Source organism: Pongo pygmaeus, chromosome 5, assembly GCF_028885625.2.
Source record: "Pongo pygmaeus isolate AG05252 chromosome 5, NHGRI_mPonPyg2-v2.0_pri, whole genome shotgun sequence".
Classification (NCBI taxonomy): domain Eukaryota; kingdom Metazoa; phylum Chordata; class Mammalia; order Primates; family Hominidae; genus Pongo; species Pongo pygmaeus.
This window is the reverse complement of record NC_072378.2, coordinates 116,079,400-116,103,763: the sequence shown is the minus strand read 5'-3', so window position 1 is coordinate 116,103,763 and position 24,364 is coordinate 116,079,400. Positions and strand designations below refer to the sequence as shown.

Sequence of the window (24,364 nt, the reverse complement as noted above, 5' to 3'; positions counted from 1 at the left end):
CTCCAGCTCTTCCCTCCTCATGGCTTGTTCTTTCTGGTGACCAGCTCCGATTCAGAAGCCCACCATGTGTTACCCCATTAGAACAAAAGATGCTCCTATCACCCAGGAAATTCCAAAGGATTAGGAGCTTTGTGTCAGGAGTTGGGGTCAAAGACCAAATATTAAAACAAAATATGCACCTAGCGCTCCTATCACTCAGAAAATGATAACAGTTTTAGGAGCTGTCTGCCAGGAACTGGGCCAGAGACCAAAGATGTATTTCTTATTACATCACAATATCACAGTTTCCAAGGCAGGGACTATGCAACATATTATGAGAAGATTGTCTGCTAAAGTACAAAGACATTCAAGCCACAAGTTACTTGAATACAAATTAATGGTACAGATATTGTGAGTGAACAGAATCCATAAACAGTACCACTTGGGAAATGATTTGGGCTGAGTTCTTGGATTCCCCAAAGTAAGTTGGCAAAACCATGAGTGGTCAGGCACACTGGACCAAGGGAAATAGCATTTTATGGGACACCTGAGGGATCATCCTCTCTCCCTTACCCCTGTTCCTGACTAAGGATCAAAAAGAAATTGAGACGGTCTGAACTGTGGATTGTCTGGCTCATTATAATCTCAAACTCTGTTCTACTATGAGGCCAGGAAAACACCTGTTTCAGATACCAACTCTATACCACACAAATATGGATTATACCTTCTTCCGAGGGGTCTGTGGTTCATAAATAAAAACTGATCATTGTAGGCCGTGAAGAAATTAAATTTCAAAGAGTAAGAATTCATACAGTACTTTCTGAGATGGCTAGAAAATAAATAGGATCTGGAATTAATAAAGTTAAGCTGAAACAAACAAAAATACAAAATAATTGGAAAAACATTTTCCTTAAAAATCAGGTTAAAAAAGGAATTAAGGGCACAATATCAGAGTATTTTGATTTTTAGATAGATGATGATGAATGAAAGAACCTTCAGATGGAAAAGGGGTAACTGATAGATCTGGATTTGCATTCTAGCGCTGTGGCTTGCTACTTTGACCTCAGAAAAGGCTTAAAACATCTCAGTTTCCTTGTGTAGGAAGTGATTGTAAGAGTGCTTCCCTTATAGGGTTGTTCTGTAGAATAGATGAATAATTAATGTAAATAATTTGCACAGTGCCTGGCCCTTACTTTACGCAATAAAACAATACTGAATTAAATTGGTGATTTAGGAAGCTTTTATTCTGAAGAACAAAGAAAGAATAAAAAAATGAAAGTGAATTTGGTATGACTCACTACTACACAAGCAGTACCTAAATAGGTGCTCAATAAATGTGTATAAAATAAATAAGAGAATATTGAACTTAAACCTTAAGGCTGTAGTATCTCTCATAGCACTTAATCCATTGCATCATCATTATCTGAGCATGATTTTATGCCCTGGGGTTACAGCAGTGTACAAAACAGACAAAAATCCCTATTCTCAAGTTGTTTAATTCTAGTGGGGAGGCAGACAATAAACAAAACAAAGAAGTAAGTTATAGACTATATTAGAAGATTAGAAGAATCTTTGAGAAAATTAGACAGAGAAATAAGCAGTGTGAGATGAGTGGTGTCACTATTTTAAATGGGATAGTTAGGGAAGATCTCACAGAGGTGGTGAATTGAAGGATCTAGTGAAGAGCGTTCTAGGCAGAGGAAAGACAAGGTGCAAAGTCCCTGAGGAAGGAGCTTGCTAACTGTGTCCAGGAACATGGAGGAGCTTGGTGTGGCTGGAGCAGAGTGAGCAAAACAGAGTGGCAGGTCCCACATCTCAACTGTCTGCTCAGTGAGGGCAGGAACTGGAAGTTTCCTCTTTCCTTCAAATGACAGCATAAGGCTAAGCATTGTAGGATTCATGACATAAATGTTCTCTGCCCAAATATATTGATAAGTGAATTACTGAATGCTAGGAGTTGAAGTATGTCCCCCCAAAGCCTTTATGTGGAAGTCCTCAACCGCCTTTACCCTCAGAATGTGACCTGATTTGGAATAGAGACATTGCAGATCTAGTTAGTTAGGAAGAGACCATACGGGCATAGGTTGGAGCCCTAATATGGACTTATATAAAGGGGAAATTTGGAGACTCAGACATACACACAGGAAGAATGCCATGTGAATGTGAGGCAGAGATTGGAGTGATGCATCTACAAATTAAGGGATGCCAAAGACTGCCAACAAAACACCAGAAGCTAGGAGAGAACCCTGGAACAGATTTTCCCTCACTGACCGCAGAAGGAGCTAACATGTTGACATGTTGGCCTCAGACTTGTAACCTTGAGAGCTGTAGGAAGAAGATACATTCCTGCTAAGCTAACCCATTTGTAGTGCTTTGTTACAGCAGTGCTAGCTAACTAACACACTGAATGAATGTTTTCTTTTGATGGAGTCCATACCCTATGTTAAGAAAAAAAAATCCAGTTTTTAAATAATCAAAAGACTGAAATTTTATTAGATAAAAATGCAATTAGTCAAGGAACATGTGTAGAAAATTTAAATTTGTTAGTATAGGAAATTTTTAGAAATAAATTGTGATTTCCTGTCAGAAAAAATAATGATGGTACTGAGTAGTGACAAGGGTTTTGTGACAATATAACCAGTTAACATCAAAACTGAGTTAAATTGTAGAAAACCCAGTTGGTGTCTGCTGGTGAATTGCTTGGTGTGTGTGGAAATCCTCCTACACATCTGGTATCAGAAGTGGTGTATTTTATTGAGTGTTGACTGTGCAGTAAAAGGAGTCAGGTTCTACCTACCATATAGGCACTTATTGTGAGCATTTTAATGACTCAGTTTTCTTTTCCTGTAGATACTGGATAGCTTCTCCTCTGAACCCTGACTTTGTCTCTGAACAGTTCCTCACTTCCCTTTGGCCAGCATCTCTTACTGTCCTGTCCACTCCTATATATCAGCTTTTTTTTTTTTAACTCAAAGCTCATGTTTCTTTTTGCCTTTTTATTTTAATGTCTTTTATCATAATTTTTCTAATCATATTATTTTTTCTTCTTTAAGCCCTTTTATAATTTTTGTTTATTGAATCTGTTGTAGATCTATAGGACTGGATTACAAATGTTCTGCTTTCCCTTTTAGTTTCAAATAGTTCTTACTTTATGCTATTTTTATTTATCCTATTTTGCACATATTAATATATTTGTGAATTATGAATTATCAATTATAATGACCTTTTATAATTTGATGCTTTTAGAAAAACTCCAAACTCCAATTTTTCTAAATTTACATTGTTGTGCCTAGTTTTTAAAAAGTTAAATTGATAAAAATGTATCTGACATTGTACTTTGATAATTTCTGTATCTTTTCACCTTTGATGACTTGATAAGAAATATACACTCAGATTTGATTTTTTAAACCAATCTTAAATTCTATGACTTGATGGGAGCATTTAGGCCACTTATATTCACTATTATAAGCATTTTCATCTGTCAACCTATTTGATAGTTTAAAAAATTATGCTGTCTTGTCTCTTTTCTGTTAAGGCTGTTTATTTGTGACTATGTTTTTGTTTTGTTCTAGTAGTATGATGGGAGGAAGTTATTTCATGTTAAAGAATAGCAGTTTGAACATTGTTGGATGATTTAAATATGCTCTCTCATTAGCCCTCAAAATCACTTTGTAAAGTAATTAGTAACAATTACTTTAAACTCATCTAACAGTTTTCCAACACATCTAACACATCTTTCCTAATGCATTTAACAGTTTAGGATGGCCCACAGGCAACTCTTTAAGACCTGATCCTATTCCTGCAGAAACATGACAAGTTATACATAAAGCAATAGCCAATACTTCAGAGATTTATTATAAATTCCTTATCATCTCTTCCCTACTTTATACCTTATTCCATGCCCAATTTTGACACATCTTTCTCCACTATTCAGTTTGCCCCGTTTTGGTATTCAGCTGATGATTTCTTCAGGTGCTGGTTACTGGCATCATTCACTGATGCTACATTTCCTTCCTTCTGGTAAATTCTTTGTAGAATTAGTAAGTCACCTTTTGGCTTCTCAAAGCCTTTCCTTGTGGACAAAGCAACCAGCTCTCTCTAACTTGGATCCCAAAGAATTTGGCTCCTTGAAAGACATCTTATCCACATCCCTGACATTTTATCATCAGTTAAAAAAAAAAACAACAAAACCTAATGGTGGGTGGGCGAGTGGATGTGTTGCACGTGTGTTTCCTTCCTTCCTTCCTTCCTTCCTTCCTCCTTTCCTTCCTTCCTTCCTCCCTCCCTCCTTCCTTTCTTCTTTCCTTCCTTCCTCCTTCCTTCCTTCTTCCTTCCTTCCTTCCTCCCTCCCTCCGTCCCTCCCTCCCTCCCTCCTTCCTTCCTTCCTTCCTTCCTTCCTTCCTTCCTTCCTTCCTTCCTTCCTGGTTTAACTTATGTTTTTCTATTATGAATCATGCTTTTGGTGTCACGTCTAGGAACTCTTTGCCTAGCCGGAGATCCTGAAGGGTTTTGCCTTGCTTTTTACATTAGTACAGTTTGATTAGAGAATTATTTGCTGCACACTTCTCAGCTGAAATCAGAAGTCTTGATTCTAAAGTTCAAAACTATGTAAATGAATAAATGGATGACAGACTTAGCCATAGTCTATACAGCTAGAGTCTTTCCTTTTAAAAATATTTTTATGGCTTTTAGCATTATAGAAACACAAAGTTCCTCTTCTGTGGGTACTGTCATGAAGGAGGGAGGAGCACGGAAAGATAAGGCCCCTGTTCTCTGTGCTTTATTGAGTTATTGGTAGATTACTCTAGAGTTATTGGTAGATTACTTTTATAGAGTTATTGGTAAAATCCAATTGAAATGTCAAGGAGATATTAAGGTGCTGAATTTTTTTCCATTCAATTCTACTTTACTCTTTGCAATAACCCTGTGAAGAATGTACTATTATTACCCCCTTTTTAACAGATGAGGAAACTGAGGCCAGAGGCCATGCAACATATGGAATATACTCCTTTACAGTGAGTAAATGGCAAACTTTGGATTCAACATAAACAGAGAACTATAGCTTGTTTTCCTAACAGTATTTATCATTCTGTATTATGGAACCAATGACAGATAACTCATATTATTAACAGAGGATTATAACACACAAATATTAGTAATAGGAAGGACATTGGTAAGAAGTAGGCTATAACAAATAAAGATATAACCACATATGTTGGGTGCTTTTAGGTCTTCTAATAAGTCTAGTTTTGTAAAAGGTCAAAATGACAAGAGTGTGGTTTCAAGCTTTAGCATATCTAGAAAAGAGTTGTTTAATTTGAAAACATTTATGGTCTAGGTATAAGTTCATGATGATTTCACCATCAGTGGCAGAAATTTCCTTTTACTGCCGAAATTCAATAGAATATTTCATAGTCAAATACAGAGTAGATTCCATATATAGATTTTAAGATAAAGTTTTAGTCATTTTTTGAATAAAGTGAAAGCAAACAATACATTTTTGTTTACTTTTCAATCTGAATATATCTTTTCCAAAAACCTTAGCTAATTGGGAGCATAACTTTTCATAACAAGTATTGCCAATTAGATATTTACTTTCTTGATTTCAGAATTAGAGCTTTGTCCAGCTGGTCCTCTGCAATGTGTGGCTATGTCTACACCTTTCTAAACAAAGAAGCAATGGCAGTCTATGTGATATCTTTTGACAGATCTTCTGGGGCCTCACGAATTCTAATTTCTTCCTTTCATGGGGCCTGCAATTCTTTCTATTCTTTGCTTTAAAGCCCTCTCTCCAGAAGACCTTTTTTAAAAAGGTAAGTATCTTATCAGGAAAGCAGATATTCTCCCCAAGCAACTCACGTCATTTCCATACCCTCCTTGAATGGTAAGGAAGCAGGAGCCAGGAAAGTCATATTCACATGGGTCAGTCTAATGTGTGTGTGTGTGTGTGTAGGTTCTCAGGATTCTATAGCAGCAGACACAAAGTTTATGGAAAGATTTCTGTGATCAAACTTTTCAGTGGCATTTTTTTTTTCAAAAGCCAATCTAGTTATTTTCAAGTGTAACTAAGAAAATGTTAGGGCTATAAAATTAAATGTAGCTTTGAAAAATTATTCTTTCTTAAGTACAGTTTACACACAGTAAAATAACAGATTTTAAGCTTACATTTCAATGGAATTTGATAAATGTATATCAAATAACATAACAGTAATGATGTAGAACATTTCTTGGTTATATAGATGAGAGATTTCTATGTTGCCCAGGCTGGCTTTGAACGCCTAAGCCTCGCCTCCTTATGCACCAGGACAACAGGTCTGAGCCACCGCAGCTCCCAATGTAGAACATTTCTATTACCTCAGGAAATTCCATATCCCTTTCTAGATACTCTCTCTTTCCCTGCCCCTGTGATTCCATCACCATAGCTTAGTTTTGCCTATGCTGGCACTTCATATAAATGCAATCATATATCTACTTTTCTGTGTCTTGCTTCTTTGGCTTGACATAATGGTTTTGAGGCTCAATCATATTGTTGTATGTATCATTAGTTTGCTGATTTTTGATTCTGAGTACGAGTTGACTATATTGTAATTTGTTTCTTCATTCTCCTGTTGATGAACATTTTGGCTGCTTCCCATTTTTGCCTATTACAAATAAAACTCATATTAACATTTTTGTGCAAGTCTACTTGTGGACATATGCTTTCATTTTTCTTAAGTAAATACCCAAGAGTGGAATTGCTGCATCATAGGGTCAATGTATGTTTAACTTTATAAGATATTGCCAAATATTTCTCCAAAGGCCTTGTACTATTTTGACTTTACATATGAGAGATGCTCCACATCTTTGCTAATATTTGGTATTGGTAGTCTTTTTGTTAGCTATTCTGTTATGAAATGCCATCTCACGTTGGTTTTAATTTGCATTTCCTTGATGACTGATGATGTTGAGCACATTTTCCTGTGCTTATTGGCCAACTTCATATTTCCTTTTGTGAAGTGTCTCTTTAAGTCTTCTGCCCATTTAAAAATTCAACATCTGGACATACTTGGAGTTGGTTTTTGTTGACTGCTTTTTTGCCTGAGTATGGGTTACTCTTCAGTTTCTTTGCTATGCTGCTATTTTTGTGATTGGATATAGGACATTGTTGTAGCTACTCTAGATTCTGTCACATTCTTTGAAAATTATTGTTTTTTGTTTTATTAGATAATTAAGTTGCCTGAATCTAACTGCAGACTTTGTCTGCATCAGTGTATATAAAACTTCTTGTAGCTCTTGTCTGTTCTTAGTTTACCATTGAGTATGATGTTAGGTGAAGGGTTTATATTGCTGCCCCTTTTCAGAATGAGGAAGTTTTCTTCTATTTCAACTTTGCTAAGTGTTTTTGTTTTTAAATCATGAATAGATGTTGAATTTTTCAAAAAGATTTTTCTGCATCTATTGAGCTGCTGATTATATAGTTTTTCTTTTTTAATTCATCAACATGGTCAATTACAACTGATTTTCAAATAACCTTCTAAATGGGATAAATCCCATTTGGTTGTGATATATTTTTGATGAATTTGATTTACCAGTATATTTTAAGGAGTTTCAAATCAGTGTTCATAGGAGATATTCATCTGTAGTTTCCTTTTCTTGGAAAAAGATGATTGTCTATGATTTTGGTAACAGGGTAACTTTGTGTCATAAAACAAATTGGAAAACATTTTTTATTTTTGTATTTTCTGAAAGAGTTTATGTGTAAAACTGACATTATTTATTCCTTAATTTTTGGTAAAATTCACTTGTGAAGCCCTGAGGGCATGGAGTTTTCTCTGTGCGAAGGTTTTAAATTATGAATGTAATTTCTTTAAAAAATACAGGGTTATTAATATTTTGTTTCTTGTGTTATTTTGGGTACTTTATATTTATTGGGGAACCTGTCGATTTCATCTTAGTTGTCAAATTTATTGTCATATAGTTGTTAACAATATTTTTTTATTATTAATTTAATATATGTGAGAATCTGTGATGGTCTCCTCTTTAATTGCTGATATTGATAAATTATTTTTGATTTTTTTCTTGAACAATCTTGTTAGAGCCTTATGACTTTTATTAATCTTCCCAAAAATATCAGTTTTTGTCTTTGTGCATTCTTCCCATTGTTTGGTTTTCCTCTGACCATTTTTTACTGTTGTCTTTACTATTTCTTTCCTTCTATGTCTTCTAGGTTTAATTTGTTCTTTTTTCAAAACATGAATTGAAAGGGAATATATGGCTTTGAAAAAGCAATAGAAAGATTTGCATTAGGGCATGCTAAGAAAATTTATGTTGAACAGATTTCTTAATCATCTTATTTTTGTTATCGAGAGATTTTAAAGTGACATGACCTTTGCTGTAAATTTAATTTTAGTTAATTACATACAATGGGCATGAAGACTGCAGGCAGCATAAAGAAATCATAAGGCAGAAAATCCTTGTTCTCTGCTTGTCAAGTCAAACTCCTACTAATAGCACTGTAATTTGAATGTGGAAGTATAGTTATGTATTCCAGGCAATTATACTGTATCGCTCTTTTTACTCATAACCTTTGAATGATTAGCCATTATAGGTGAAATTTTGTCTGCACCATTTGACATATTGATCATATATGTCAATTATGAAACATTTCCTCATGATACATTTCTCTTAAAATACATTTCTCCAATTATCTGACATCAAAATGATGTATGGCATGCTTAGGAAGCTTATATTTTGTGACCCTTCTTTTCTTTTTATACTGGTCTACGTTTGTGTTTTTCCAACTGTAATGTAAACTTGTAAGCAAGCATGGTCTTTTTCTTTTTTTATTCCTTCAGTGCATAATAGGCCTCCATAAATATTTATTTTTTTCAATATATTTTAAAAATGTTTCTCAGCATTTAAAACATTTATAATTCATCTTTTTAGTTTCTAAAGAACAGAAAGAACTTGATTTTAAAAGTTAATGGGTCATAAAAATATTACATTTAAAAACAAACATGAAACCACTGAAATTTTATTAGTCCTTTTTTTCACTTCGATTTCCCAACTGAGGTTTAGAAACCAACCACAGTTTAGAAATCTGTATTCATGTCAAAAGTAAACCACAAGAAATACAATTAGAAAAATTATAATTGTTGCAGCTGGATGTTGGGTAAAGTGGTTATACTATTGTCTCCACTTTGGAATATATTTGAAAAGTTTTATGGGGCAAAGTTAAAAAATACCTATTATGAGCACATGTATGGAAACTCAAGGAGTTGGAAAAATTGTGTCTTGTCATTGCGATTTCCTGTTTACAAAAATATTTCTGAACACAGGTGAATCTAGAGGGCCTACAGAGTATGTAATTTGGAGAGGTAGCTCTCTTAAGGAAAAATGATACAAAATGATGTTTGCAGAATTTGTTGAGAAAAGGAATATTGGTCCAGTGCAGTGGCTCACGTCCGTAATCCCAACACTTTGGGAAGCTGAGGTGGGTGGATCACCTGAGGTCAGGAGTTCAAAGCAGCCTGGCCAACATGGTGAAACCCCGTCTCTACTAAAAATGCAAAATTAGCTGGACGTGGTGGCATGTGCCTGTAATCCTAGCTACTCGGGAGGCTGAGGCAGGAGAATCACTTGAACCCAGGAGGTGGAGGTTGCAGTGAGATGAGATTGTGCCATTGCACTCCAGCCTGGGCGTCCGAGCAAAACTCCAAAAAAAAAAAAAAAAAAAACTAAAAAAGGGAATATTGATCTAGGACAAAAGAAGAGATCACTTTAAATTATTTAGAGAATAATAAAATATTAATGAGCTGTCTTCTATAAATTTTTTTATGGTAGTCTTTTTCTTCATTCTCTTTGGCTCTTCACGTCACAATGATTTTGTAATACTATTTTCTATAGATGGAATAAATAATAATTTGGTTTTACTTTTGAAATGTTTGATCAATTTTTTTGTTGTTGATTGTTTAGAAAAGTTTCTTTAAGATCATAATTTATTATTGGTAATATCTGCACATTTAGGATTGCTTTACTTATTTAAATATTTATTTGAATCTCATTTTGCTTTCTGTTTTCAAATTTTAATCCTTATGCAACCAAGCCTACCTCTAAATAACAAATAGGAGTTAATGTTTAACTTCATAAACAGATATTCTGTTATTCTACAGGAACATTTTTAGAACCTGAAGTTTGGGTCTTAATAAGTCATAACTATTGGCTATTTCTGACCCACTCTGTAGAGTGGTATTATTATCTGAGGACAAGTCCATACTCCCCACTTTCTATTCTGCACAATTTTAGTGAAGTCACATGTAACTGCTTTGAACATCTGCCAGCACACTGGCTCTGCTTATTATTTCTGCATGACAAATCATGCAATTTCTCTCATTTCTAGTTCCCTTCTCCACAAAGTGGGGATTTTGAAGCACTTGCTCTGACTATCCCCAAGAGTTGCCATGAGAATAAGTGCCATATTCTAGGTGATGGCACTCAATTATAAAATGGAATCCAAATGTTATTCTTTTCATGATTGTTATAATTGTCATCGTCCTCACGGGATTGTGATCATCTGATTGGCTATGAGGTTATTTATTACTGGTAAAAGTGGACTTGTTCTTTTGCTCTCTGTACTAAACCTTCAGTATATTCTCTCTATATTCTTGTCCTACGTTTTGAAATTATTTGGTCAGCTTTTTAACTTTCAAGTGGAAGACTCACATCCTCAAATAATCATCTGTTTATTCATTCAACAGTATGAATGCAAGTTTATTTAATACCAGGTGTTGTGCTAGGCTCTTGGAATTTCAGTGATAAGTAAAAGATAAGGTTTCCACTCTCTTGACTTACATGTATAACGGGGAGTAGGAATTAATCAAATAATACCAAAAGCAAAGTAAGCTAAGGAAAGAGCTATGAAGGAAAGGAACAAGGTGCTCAGACTCATTTGATCTGGAGAGGAAGGCTTTCCTACCACAAGCCCCTTGCCTTGCCATCCAAAGAATGCACTGGAGATAAGTCGGAGGGGAGCTGACTTGTGTAATGAATCTATTATCATTCACCTTCAGAGAAATATGCTCCTCAAGCTTACTTGAGGCTCTAATTCTAAGGCTTTAGGATGTTCCTTTACTGTGCCCTCTTTCCAACAGCAGGTCTCTTCAAATCTATAAGATTTTAAAATCCTTTCCTGGGTCACAGTGAACAGGTCAGAGTTTATTATGCTTTGAGTATTTCGGTGATTTAAAAAAAATTATCCCAGGCAAAGAGCATGGTGGAAATGTCTTTGTATCACTAAAATTCTGGAATAAAATTTTATTTAATTGCAATATGCTTACTAGTAAGGCAGTCATTGAGGCAGGGAATATTTCAGTTTCTCAAAACACATATTTGTATATAAATAGTTTACATGCTATTTACAAATAATATTTCCATTGTGTATTATTAGAGTATATCCTCTTATGAAAACACTTTGTAAGAGAGCAAACATTTTAGTCTACTTCAAGACACTTATAATTTTAATAAACTGAATTATTTAAAACACAAATATAACTGGAAGGACTCTGCCTTTCACCCTTACCCCAGGGTATAGGCTTGTTCTGGACAGCGAGAGGATGCATAATTCTGTTGCTACCATCTGCTGTGGATAATGGTGTGAGAGGAGCTTTGCCTAAGGATTTGATGTGCTAAAGAAAATTCTATTTTCAAAGCTCTGGCTGTTTGTGCTGCTGAGAATAAAGACATGGAATAGATGGGCCTTAATTGAGCAGAACAATTTAACAAGTGCTGGGGTATACAGAGGGAGACCCAGAATCTAGTTTGGAGTAAGGGTTAGGTAGGAAATCAAACTGCTTTGCATACAGAAACATGGAGAATTTTGTTGTAAAATCCCTGGCACAGAGGAAGGAGGAAGAGGAGTGGTTCCTCAGCAACCTATTAGGGGGCCCTAGACATAAGGGAAAAAGTTTTGGGAAATTCCCTCTTCAGAGGAAAGGACATTAAATTTCAATGAACAGAAATTTCTGGTTTCTGTTTGAACTTGTTTTCTTCTCTGTATTATACTTAAAGCTTTGCTCTTCACAAATTTTATACAGCATTTGGATTGAATTTGTAATGTTTTGTAAGGGTTGAAAATAAAGAAGTGGGGTCCAGTGTGAGGCAGAGTGGACTGGAGAGAAAAAGGTGCAAGGTGGGCTATGGCAGGATGACTCAGGATTTAGGAGAAGATGTTAAGAGAAAGTCCCCCTCTTCCAAAAACAGCTGTGTTTTTCAAATTGTAGTACCTTGGTTACCTGCCTCTGAATTGCCTGTGGCACTTGGGAATCTACAGCATCCTGAGCTCTACCTCTGACTTTCTCAGACTATTTGCCTTGTACACACTTCCTGGGACAGTCTTCAGAAACTGGAGTTTGAGAACTGAGGCCCTAGAGAAGGTTAATCCTTAGGTAGTGATAAAAGAAAAACCTCGACAAATTAAACTTAGCAGAGTTTAACTGAGCAAAGAACTATTGCCAAATCAGGCCGTCTCCTGAGCCAGAGTATGCTCAGACAGAGTCCAGCTGGTGGAAAGGGACTTATGGAGACAAAAAGAAAAGCGATGTAGAAAAATTGAAGAGAGGTACAGGAACAGCTGGATTGGTTACAGCTCAGTGTTTGCCTTATTTTGAACAGGGTTTGAACAGTTGGCCACCTTTGATTGCTCAAAACTTGGTGATTGGCACAAGAGTATGTTACAGTCTGTTTGCACATCCATTTAGGTTGCAGTTCACTGTGTACAGAGAAACCTTTAGGCTGAACTTAAAACGTGTAAGGAGACAGCTTTTTGCTTGAGTTAACAGTAACAGTGGTGTGTGTTGGGAGGTAGGGAGATGGGGGCTCTTTCTTCTCTCAGTCTGCCTTTTTCCACAACAGTTCTGAGGAGTAAGCTTGTAATGTATTTGTGCAGCTGCTTCTTCCTGTAATTCTAAGCAGGAGCAAGCAGTAAACTAATTTTCAAATTTCAGAAAAGTCCATCAGTGCAGGCAGAGCCTTCCTTTTGTTTCCTGACAAATAGTTTGTTGACACTGAAAACAAAAGATGTGTTTTCTGGCACTGTTTCGGGCTTTCTTTTTGAGAACAAGCTGCTCTGTGGATGTGTTCAGTTTCTACTATTTCAAAGTCCAGTGGGTGGCATTTACATGGGTTTTAAACTATCTTTAGTTATTAACGTTGGTGTTATTATTGGTAATTATTCATGATAGTAATGCTTAGTGAGTATCTGGGTATACAGGGCTAAATTATTAAAAAGAAAGAAAGAAAGAAAGAAGGAAAGAAAGAAAGAAGGAAGAAAGAAAGAGAACGTGTGTGCTTGTTCTGAGCTTTAGCAGACCAGGTCTCACACCTTGACTCCCTGGGGGCACCTGCTTCATTTTAATCCCCCCAAAGGAGTAAAACTAGTACATATCTGTACATCCATGTTGGTATCTGCAGCTACACACACACACACAAACACACACACACATCCATCCACTCATTCACATATATGTGTGTGTGTCTCTGTGTCATGTATGGATTAAGATTAGACAGTATAGTTTTTAAAATTATTTTTTATTGGTACATAAAAGATGTACATATTCTCTGGGTACATGTGATAATTTGATACGTTAATATAATCTGAATCGGAATATCCATTACCTTAAATATTTCTCTTTTCTTCATGCTAGGAACATTCAAATAAGGAACAATAGATTAATGTTAACTATAGTAAACCTACTATAGAGATTGTGCTCTGCTGTACTTTGGCCTCCTTTAGCCACAGCTGGAGCTGGAGCATCTGAGACATGGGGCACCAAGTCCAGAAGCTGCACAGAGCAGCAGGACCCTGTACCCAGCCCATGAGACCATTTTTCTCTTTTAGGCCTCTGGGCCTGTGATGGGAGAGGCTGCCATGAAGACCTCTGGCATGCCTTGGAGACATTTTCTTCATTGTCTTGGCTATTAACATTTGGCTCCTGGTTACTTAAGCAAATTTCTGCAACTGGGTTGAATTCCTCCCCAGAAAATGGGCTTTTCTTTTCTACCACATGATCAGGCTGCAAATTTTCCAAACTTTTATGCTCTGCTTCCCTGATAAATAAAAGTTCCAGTTTCAGATAATCTCTTGGTGAATGCATATGACTGACTGCTTTCAGAATCAGCCAGGTCACATCTTGGATGCTTCACTGCTTAGAAATCTCTTTTGCTAGATACCCTAAATCATCTCTGTCAAGTCACAGTTCCACAGATCACTAGGGCAGGGACAAAATGCCACCAGTCTCTTTGCCAAAGCATAGCATGAGTGACCTTTACTCCAGTTCCCAATAACTTCCTCATTTCCATCTGAGACCAACTCAGCCTGGAATTCATTGTCCATATTACTATCAGCATTTTGATCAAAACTGTTCAACAAGTGTCTAGGAAGTTCCAAACTTTCCTACATATTCCTGTCTTCTTCTGAGCCCTCCAAACTGTCCAATATCTGCCTGTTACCTAGTTCCAAAGTTGCTTCCACATTTTCAGTTTTTCTTTATAGCAGTGCCCTAGGCTACTGGCATCAATTTTCTGTATTAGTCCGCTCTCACACAGCTATAAAGATATTACCTGAGACTGGATAATTTATGAAGAAAAGAGGTTTAATTTTCTCACAGTTCTGGATGGCTGGGGAAGACTCAGGAAACTTACAATCATGGTGGAAGGGGAAGCAAGGCACATCTTACATGGTGGCAGGAGAGAGAGTTCGGGGAAACTGCCACTTTTAAACCATCAGCTCTTGTGAGAACTCACTACCATGAGAACGGCATGGGAGGAACCACCCTCATGATCCAGTCATCTCCCACCAGGTCCCTTCCCTAACACATGGGGATTATAATTAGAGAGAGATTTGGGTGGGGACACAGAGCCAAACCATATCAATAAGTAAATTTTGAATAAAAAACGAATAAGTGATTTTCAAGGTGGTAGGTTGTGGTTATGGCCTTGGCACCAGCTCTTGTAAATACAGAAGGAACACTTGGCCTTATTGAAGGAGTTGGTTAGTTTCTTTCACAGGCATTTCTGAGAATTTAATAAAACAATGGATTATCTCCCCAGAAAAAAATGCATGCACTCATTAAAACACCTTTGCCTGTAGATCCTTATGAAAATTTCTTTTCACCTCTAAAGTTTGGACCAAACTTTGGACCTCTAAACCAAAGTTTGGACCTCTAAAGTTTTTTGTTTCTAGTCATGGAAGAATTCCTCTTTGCTTTCACCCTCCACATCTCCATCTCATATTTGTTCGTGAAATAATTTTTAAAGAACAAGTCACATTTTTTCCCTCATATTGCTGGTGAGCTCAGGGCTTAAAACTCCTTTTGTGTTAAATATTAAATGGAGTACCTTAAAACCCTCCTTTGTAGTTTTCAGATTCACCAAAGATCTACTTCTTCTATGGAGTTAGTTTCCACATGGAATTATCTGTAAACATCAAAGGCCCATATTTCTTGTTTTTTTTTTTTTTTTCCCTGACCACTGCTATTCATTAAACCAGTCTGCTCACAAATACCTTTTTGGTTTCTTCACTTGTGCACCTACCCTTGTCTTTCATTTTTTTAGATTTCTGTATCTCTTTCAAATCCTTCCAAAGTATATTTTTTAAAAGAACACTTCCATCCTCCTTATAGCCTATGGTTAATTTCCTACTACACACAGTTGATGATTAAATGATTTTTAAATTTCTGTTTCATCACTTTCTTTTTGATTTGTTGCTTAGTTAAAGTGGTCTTTTATCTCTCCCTTGATACTCTAAGATTTTCAAAGGAAAAGTTATATACCCTTCTTTTGCTTTATCTTTTCTCCATATTGTTAGTATAAAATTAATGTTTCTAATGTATTTCAGCACATAGAAAATGATATAATTATTACCTTGTAGGTAATGAGGTTAAGATACCTTCAAGATGTTTACAATATTTTATTTGAGATAAGAGATTTAATGAAGCTCAGTGACATCATAGTGCATCACTGAGTGTTAAAATGGTAAGCCCCAGGGCTGAAGCTTCTAGTTTTGCTGGTGTCTTTTCTGATGGTGGGTGTGTGTGTTATATCAGTCATAAAATATTTTGAATATCACCTCTAGTATAGGAAAAGGGAAGAAAGATGCTCCCTCTTTTTTACTTTTTGCAAGAGAACCTGGATCCAGGGAATACAGAGCAGGCTGCACTTGACATTATTGGCCCTTCTTGAATGGTTTACACACAATGACTACTAGCTGACTAAACTCAAATTTGGTATTTGAGTTGGGACTTGAGTTTGGTCTTTGGTCTTTGGGACTGTCATTTCTGAAATTAGTGTCCTGTATAACCATATTGTGTCCCATGTAAGAAGTATAGTACTGCCCCAAAGCTTATTCATATAGAGAATAGGAATGAACATTTGTGGTATTTTATAAAATAAGGCATTTTCCTAGGCATCATAAGATCAATTGCATTTACTTTCTTTGGATGTGACAAAGATAGAAATTAATGATTAATGCTTTCAACTCTAACCCATCCATATTCTTCTAGTTTCTGGGACAAACATTATCACAAATGTTGTACAAAATCAAAGCAGATGTGTTAAAATTTACATTTTTATTTCAGGCTTGATGATTGGAAATGTCATTATATAGGCACACATTTTGTTTTTTATTTTAAAAGAGAAATCAATATTAGCTGTCTTTTCCTCTTCCCCAAATAGAGGATAGTTTTGAAACAAAAAAAGTGCTCTGAGATTGAATATTTATATGAACTTTGTTGTATTCTTTGCAAACTTCTTGTGAGGAATTGCATACTTTTGATTACCAGACTCAGGGAAGTGGATTCAGACTATAACAAGATTCTTTTATAAATAGTCACCTCCCCCAGTGAAGAAAGCACAAATGAGTTCACCTTACTTCCCCTCTAAAGAAATTCCTTCAAAATTTCCCCTTTATGATGACTATAAAGGTGAACAACAGCAACAAAAAAGCTTTATCAAATGACCCAAGCAAAGGATTTCTATGTGACTGCAAGTCCTACCTCTGATACTTAATTTGACATTGTCACTTTATCACAAATTTTTTACATGTGTACAGCCCTGATATGCTTGTATTTTAAAGGACAGAAAAGTCAATTTCATTTTTGATCTTTACATTTCATGTGAAAGCGTTCTCTTTGGGGGAAAAGAGAGAGGTCAGATTGAAATCTGTGGTCTAAGGCCAATTAACATTAGAAACTGTGCTGCAACTGGTCCATAGCAGATAAGCCTTCTCCCGTAAACACTTTATACTGCAAGCTATGTGGCAAGCTCAAATAAAAGATTACACAAAAACACAGGCATTATCTAAAGTCCAATGTTCAGTATAAACCAGAAGACTATATAAAATGCCCACATTGAAGTACAATGTATTAATGTTTCATCAACAAGTATTTATTTAACAGCTCCACAGGGCATGTGGCCAGTGCTTCATGCCACAGATATGTGAAGTTATCAGACTCTGTCCTTATGCTGGGGAGGTCTGTAGCTTCAAGTGTACACAAAGAATAATCTAAAAAAGAATGTAAAATGCATCACTAGCTTTTGTATGCTACATATCAAAACAAAGGAGTAGTCATTGAATACTTTAGGAATTCTGAGCAGTCAAGTTTTAGTATTGCCAGTATAAGTAGTGATAGGAGTGTGAATTTAGCTAGAACAGAGAGCTGATATAGGGAGGATAAAGTTGAAGAAGTGGCTTGTGTCCAGATGGTGGAAGGCCTGAATTTCCAGGTTAATAGGGGTTTTACTCCATAAGCAAAATACCCCTTATTTACGTGTATGTGGGGAGATGATAAATCTAGTGGTGGTGGTGTGAGCAAGGGGGAGGGTCTGAGATAAATGCATGTAAAGCTTGTAGCAACAGTGCCTGCCTTTTATGTGATCAGTAAATATAAATTGTTAATGTTAAAGAGAACAGGCAGTAAAATATTTCCATAATCCAAGAAGCAATGTTGAATTAGACAAGGGTTATGGTGAGGGAAATGGAAAGGATGGAATGAATAACAAAATAATTGCGAGCATTATTTTTTTTCTTTGTCCTTATCATTCCATGTGAGTGGGAAAGAGTGGCAGGGCTAACTTCCTGGGAGCCATGGGGGATACTGAGCTGAAGAAAGTTTTGTGGAAAGGGAGGGAAATGATTACCTTGACAGGAAGAACTCTCACAGAGATTTTCTTGATAGTGTTGTGGAAACACAGGTAGATGCAGGTGAGTCATACAGAAGCATAATAGTTCAAGGGGCATGAATCAAGCCTTTCATTTAGATACCATAAATGACTAAATGTGGTTATGAGTGTGCCCTGCAAATTGAAGGTGTTTTGCCAATGTGGGTGACAGCGATGCCTGCCAAGTCACATTCATGAGGACAATAGGTGGTTTTACCCATTATAACATGTGTAACTGTGATGAAAACATGAAAGACACTGCTAACCGTGAGCTCCCACAGGGAAATCATCTTAGCTTACTTTCCCCATGACTGGTTAGGCCAAACTGATCGACCCAGTTTCCTTTCTGCATTTTCTGGAAGGATTTTTTTTTTTCCTGGAACTAGTCTTAAGAGTTTATTTTTTTAGGATCTGTCTATAGTACTTGAAGGCTGACTGCCTTGGTCTTAAGGAGACATTATAAAAAGAAGTCATATGTTAACTTTTGTAAATCCTAGCCATCAGTTGCTGGGCATGAGTTTTCTCTTTAAAAAGTGTAAGAGACAATTATCTTCATCTGATAAGAATTATGAGTTACCTAGGAACCTAGTTTGTACACGTCACTGAGGCGCAATAAGATTCTATTAGATGAAATGACAAAACCTTAATTGAGGTAACACATCTATTTACATGTTGATTTCCCTAAATTTTGATCAATATTTAAGATATTTATCTTATGTAAATGTTGATATTCATTTATACTGCAATTTTTTTTTTTTTTTAAAGGCTCACTGCCTTTTTCATAAAATAAAGCCCGTCCAGTTAATCACAGGACAGCTCTCCTTTCCCTTTTTGGATTAATAAAATGGCCTACTGCCACCTGGTGGCAGCATGTCCTAGTCAAGAACAGCAGGCAGAACAGAAGAGTCACTTGGGATGAAACTGTTAATACAAACAAAGAAATAAATGGTCGTGCTCACATATTTACTCGTGTCCCAGCATGACCTCAAATCCAACATGCCTAAAACAATATTGATAATATCTGCCTTCAATTAATTATCTTAAAATCTCTACTATTTATTGAGCATGAATGTGTCGAGACATAAAGCACTTTACATGCAGCATTCTTCTTAATCTCAAAACAAGGCTATAAGGAAATTATTATTATTCTCACTTACAAATGAGGAGATTGAGGCATAGAGAGGTTAAATAACTTCCTAATGAGATGCTGTCACTCTTAACTGTTATTATACTCTGCCTTCTGACATGTTGCAGGACATATTGTCCTTTAGTCATTCAGATTTGAAATCCTGGTGTCACATCGTCTCTTCCATCTGTTTCGCTGCTCATTCATAATCACTTGTTTCATATTCCTTTGGGATTTTTCCTGTATCTATCAATTCTAAGTGCCAAAGTTTCTAGTCCAGACCTTTACAACATGTAAATTTTTGTAGCATGTTCCTGATTGACCTCTTTTAAGTTTTTATATTTAAATACATTTTAAAGTAATCTACAACTACATGTTATTATAAACATCCAAATTATAGAGAAGAATGCAGAGTAAAAAGTGAAACTCCTCTGTCATTACTTTCATACTCTCTCACTAATCTCCAGGAAAGTAAGCACATATAATTTTTAGTTTGTGAATTTTTTTTGTTTTTGAGATGGAGTCTCCATCTGTTGCCCAGGCAATGGCGCGATCTCCGCTCACTGCAACCTCTGCCTTCTCGGTTCAAGCGATTCTCCTGCCTCAGCCTCCCAAGTAGCTGGGACTACAGGTGCCCACCATGCCTGGCTATTTTTGTATTTTTAGTAGAGATGGGGTTTCACCATGTTAGCCAGGATGGTCTTGATCTCCTGACCTTGTGATCCACCCACCTCGGCCTCCCAATGTGCTGGGATTACAGGAGTGAGCCACCATGCCCGGCCAGTTTGTTGATTTTTTAAAATATAAATAAACCTATAACACTACTAATATTTGTAATTTACCCTTTTTTATACAACAATGTCCTACAGATCTTTCTGTGTTAATGTTACAGAATTTACATACAGTAGACACTTGATAATTTACATAATTATAGACTTAAATTACATACTCTTTTCATCTAAAACAGAAATTATATTTTTTGTTTGTTTTTATCGAATTGAAGCATTTGTTTCTTCCAGGATTTCTTTTCATATCATGAGTTTAATCTTCTTCTTGGTTATTGTTAATAAAGATATCTTTCATGGCATGATATGACAATAAAGATTATTTTTTAAAATATCAATAAACTGTGTGTGTATGAGTATTTGTGGTATTATTTTACTGGATACTTTTTTGCATGTAAGTGCCAAACTCAAACATTCTCAGCTGCCTTGTACAAATTTCTAATTGGTTTACTATTTTTATACATCAGTAGTTCTCAAACTTTAATGTGCATTAGATTCAGCTGGGGGACTTAATAAACCCCAGATTGCTGGGTCCACCCCCAGAGTTTATGATTTGGTAGGTATGAAGTGAAACCCAAGAATTTCCATTTCTAACAAGTATTAGCCTAAAGCTGTCTCCTTGCATATTTTAAGTTCAGCTTAAAGGTTTCTCCATGCATAGTAAACTATAACCTTACTGGATGTATGAACAGACCGTAACCTACTCTTGTGCCAGTCATTGGGTTTGGCCAATCAAAGGGGGCCAACTCTTCAGACCTTGTTCAAAATAAGGCAAACGTCAAGCTGTAACCAATCCGGCTGTTTCTGTCTCTCACTTCTGTTTTTTTTTGTTAGTCACTTTCCTTTTGCTGTCCATAAATCTTCCACCAAGTGGCTGCACTGGACTCTCTGAGCATACTCTAGCTTGGGAGGCTGCCTAATTCGTGAATCATTCTTTGCTCAATTAAACTCTGTTACATTTAATTTGTCTAAGGTTTTTCTTTTAACACAAGTTTTCATGTGATGCGATGCTCCTGATCTAGGGACCACACTTGGAGGATCACTGATCCGTATGACTCTCTTGTGATGCTTTATACTCCTAGGATATCTTGATCCCTTCTCAGCACTCTCTGTTTACTACACGTAAGAACTGTAGCTTAAAAAGAGAGCTGAAAATGGCTGTGGTGGACATCCGGGCCTGGGGTGTGTGCCCTTCCAGAATGGGGCCAGCAGAGGCTCTAAAAGGCAGACTTGACCAGAATGACAGTCCTACCAATGGTTCAAACCTCAAATTAAGAAACAGTTTTCATACATGCAAAGGGTAGAACAAGCTATTGTTTATCCATCAGTCTCCACAGCAGCACTTGCCCTAGAGACTGCAGTCCACAGCAATTCCATCACCTTTGAGTATGAAGGACGATGTTATAAATGCCACTACATGCAGAAAACATTTTTAAACTTATATGCTTCACTTCCTGATCAGAGCTCAGCTAAGTAAAATTCTAGGAATTAAGTGAATTGATGCATTCAGTCAAATATTATATTTATTTCCTTGTTACTATGGATTCAATTCTAGTGTGATTTGCCTTGTACAGTAATTGTACTAATATATTATACAAAAGTCCAAAATTGTTGAAACGAAGGATTAAAAAAATTTGCTATAGGGTTTTTCTACAAATGTAGTAAAATTGCTTTATCTTTAACCATTTGATTTATAAAAACTGCCTGCTTATATATATATTGGACAGAGGAAATACATCATTTATAGACTTGATTAGCCAAAATACAAATGTAACATATGTACATAAAACTTATGTAATGGAGTATTTAGTTTTGAGAATGATATATAGGAGACATAATAATAATTCTGGAGAACTTAATCTGCTAGATACATTGTAATTCTTGTAAAGGCTTACATATTTGTATTTTGTTTAAACATTTTATTTTTATTTTTGTACCATCATCCCTTCATTTTTTTCAAATAAAAACATACTTACAAGTAAATTATATATTTTCTAAATACACGCATTAAAATTTATGTGCCCCAACTTTCAAATGCTGTATTATGTTTCTGAACATATATGCATTACTATCACCTCTAGAAAGTTATTGAAACCATTAAATTGCCTGGATGGTTGAAGATTAGAAACATTATAGTGTATTAATAGGACAATGCCATTCTGAGTGATCTTTGGAGTATGATACTTTATATACTAATTCAGCTTTACAACCTGAAGGTAGAAACCAATTATATGGGACAAAAACTGCTTTGATGTATTATTTCTTATCTAAGACACTGTTAAAATGCTCAAATTTTACTAGTTTAAAATAAGAAATGAGGACCAAAATGCATGGTGTTCTTTATCCTAAATTCCCTTTGCCTGGTGCAAAAATAATGGTTCATATTTTATCTGAGTGTTCCCAACCCATCCTCTTCACATTACACTTCAAGGTACTGCAGCGTGCGAAAAAGAAGTTTGGCTTAATTTCAGACTCAACCATCACCTCTCCATGCGGTCTCAAGTTAATAAACTTCCCTGGGCCTGAGTTTCCTCATCTGTAAACTAAGAGCATGTGAGAGTGCTCATAAAACATTATTTGAAAAGACTGGAGAGCAAGCATGAGTGAGTAGTGTCCATTGAAGGGTTTGTCCCAATAACTCACTGGAGAGTGTTCATGCCTTTCAGTCTGTGAGCTAGCAAAGATGGAGAGCAATGAACTAATGAAAGAGATATTTAGATGAATATGTTGCTTAAACATTTTAGCGTTGATGCATAATCAATGCACTTTGAATCAGGAAAATGCATTGAGTTGATTAAGATATTTCATCCATATTGCTTCTTTGCTTGAAATATTTCTGTGAAAAAGTATTGCCAGTTCTGGAAATAGAGTTAAAAGAATGCTTGAGTACTTTATTGGCTTTCACTAAGCACGCATGTATTCATAAAAATTATGTACAGTTTTCTAATGTGTTTTCTTAAACTTTATACAGATGCTACTACAATGGTATGTATCATTCTTTTCATTCTTTAACTTACTCTAATCCTTGAACAATTTATTTTTAAAAATTTAATTTATTTTATGAGAGATGGAATCTCTCTATGTCACCCAGGCTGAAGTGCAGTGGCTATTCACAGGTGCGATCATAGTGCACTACAGCCTTGAACTCCTGGGCTCAAGTGATCCTCCTGCCTCTGTCTCCTGAGTTGCTGTGACTATAAGTGCATACCACCATGCCCAGTTATTGTTTTAATTTCTATATAGTATTTCATTTTATATCTATAACTGTTTATCTTTTCTCCTGTGATGGACATTTAGGTTGTTTCCAAATTTTCAATGCTAGGATTCTTTAGTGGATGTTCTTGTAGTGTATCTTCTTGAGCTCATACAGCATGTAGTCTAGAAGTGAAACTGAGTAGTACCAGATAGTGGTAAATTACCAGCTTTACCAGATAGTGCCAAATTGCTCTTAAATTAGTTGTACCAAATGGTACTACCACTAGTAGTATAAAAGCTCGTTTCACATTTTCCTCAATACCTAATAATGTGAGCATTTTAAATTGTAATGTGAAAGTATAAAATAGTATTTCATTGTGGTTTTATATGTAATATTCCTAATACCAGCACATGTAGAGGCCATGTTCCTGTCATTTTTATTAATTATTTGGGGTTTCTTTTTATGTGAACTGCCCGATTATATCCAGGCATCATTATATCCTATGCTGATTTTTCTACTGTGTTGTCTTTCTCTTATCGATTATAGGTCTCAACATAATGTGAATACTAGTCCTATTTTAGGTTATATACTTTGCAAATATTTTCTCCAGGTTTTTGGCTTATATTCAAATTTTATTTCATGGTGACCTTGTTGGTGTAGAAGATTTGAATTGTGATGTAATAAATATTATCAATCTTTTCCCTAAGGTTTGTATGTCTTTTTGTTTTTGTCTTGCTAAAGAAAACTTCCCTAGTCCAATGTCCTCAGGAAGTTTTGAAGTTTGCCTTTTACAGTAGGCCTTTAATCTATGTGAAATTATTGTGTATGCTGTAGGTAGCATCAGTTTTTTTCCCATATGGATTATTAGTGATAACAGTGTTATTTATTGAATCATCCATCCTTTCATCACTAATTTGTATATTTAGGTCTCAGTTTTTTACTATGTTCAAGTATTCTATTGACTTGTTTCTGCAATAATCAAAAACATGCATTTCTGTTTTTCTGTGAATTCATTACATGGCCACTTTGGAATGTTTCCATGACTTCCATGGTTTCAGTTACATAAACAATAGTCCGTGGACATCA

At 35.8% G+C, this 24,364-nt stretch overlaps 1 protein-coding gene across 7 annotated transcripts in view; it reads left to right on the top strand.

Annotated features, from left to right (window-relative positions):
- The window catches only part of FRK (fyn related Src family tyrosine kinase), a 167,319-nt gene that overhangs the window by 77,301 nt on the left and 65,654 nt on the right, over positions 1 to 24,364 (top strand). The window lies entirely within an intron of this gene.